The sequence below is a fragment of the Tupaia chinensis genome, unplaced genomic scaffold (genome assembly GCF_000334495.1).
Source record: "Tupaia chinensis unplaced genomic scaffold, TupChi_1.0 Scaffold000706_1, whole genome shotgun sequence".
Classification (NCBI taxonomy): Eukaryota; Metazoa; Chordata; class Mammalia; order Scandentia; family Tupaiidae; genus Tupaia; species Tupaia belangeri.
The window spans coordinates 4,145,537-4,146,097 of record NW_006160229.1 but is presented as its reverse complement, the minus strand read 5'-3'; positions in this window follow the sequence as shown (position 1 = coordinate 4,146,097).

The window sequence follows — 561 nt, the reverse complement described above, 5'->3', positions numbered from 1 at the left end:
ACACAGACACACACACACACACAGACACACACACACATATATATATATATATATACACACATACATATATATACATATTGACTTAATTTTGGAGACGGTCTCATTAAGTTGTTGAAGCTGGCTTTGAACTCTCTTTCTGTCTTGGCCTTCTGAGTAGCTGAAACTACAGGCATGTGCCACTATGTCCGGTCCATATGATTTTTATTAGGATCAGTGAAAACAATATTGCTAATGTTTCTGGTATATAGTAGGTATTCAGTGAAAGGTCCCAATTGTTACATAGGGTATATCACTGTACAAGTGACCTCAGGACAAAATTGATAGTGGTTAATATATAGATATGAAGACCAGCATGTTCAATAATTCCATATATGATAGCTGTCTTTTTCAACATTTGGGCTGGCTACCATTGTTAATATGAGGGGCTCTTAAAATCTGTTGTTATTTTTATTGCTGTTGTTTTATGAGCCTCTGAATGCATCTGCTCTTTTTAGGTGTTTCTAAGTTTCAACTTTCTGAAACACATTGAATCACAGGTGACCCAAGGACTTAAGTACTCCT